Source organism: Solanum tuberosum, unplaced genomic scaffold (assembly GCF_000226075.1).
Source record: "Solanum tuberosum cultivar DM 1-3 516 R44 unplaced genomic scaffold, SolTub_3.0 scf00665, whole genome shotgun sequence".
Lineage (NCBI taxonomy): Eukaryota > Viridiplantae > Streptophyta > Magnoliopsida > Solanales > Solanaceae > Solanum > Solanum tuberosum.
In genome coordinates this window covers 118,425-118,776 of record NW_006239579.1, presented here as the reverse complement: position 1 = coordinate 118,776, position 352 = coordinate 118,425, and the positions used below count along the sequence as shown (strand labels likewise).

The following is a 352-nucleotide window of genomic DNA, read 5'->3' as shown; positions in this document are numbered from 1 at the left end:
TTCGTATGATTTATTTCAAATCTCATAAAAATAAGGAACAAATATGAAGAAGAAAGAAGATAAATGATTTTTAGGTATAAAAAAAGTTTGCCGATATTTGTTTATCAAAATTTTCGAACAAAGAGTTTTACTCAAATTCATATATAAACCCATTAAATTTATCAAAAATGATATTCAAAAAATTGAAAGAATTAATTTTTGAGCTATCAATTTCATTTTGTCATCGATGTAGAAATGAATAACCGCCGGCAAAATTTTCTTTCTTCTTCACTCTTAGTATGAAAATGTATATATATATTTTTTAAAAGTTAATCTTCAAGTTATTTGAAGAGAATTAGGTTTTGTGATTTGA

The 352-nt window shown here is 23.0% G+C and overlaps 1 protein-coding gene across 4 annotated transcripts in view; it reads left to right on the top strand.

Annotated features, from left to right (window-relative positions):
* Positions 1-352, top strand: part of LOC102591998 (uncharacterized) — a 13,445-nt gene that overhangs the window by 11,864 nt on the left and 1,229 nt on the right. The gene's annotated exons all lie outside the window — the stretch shown is intronic.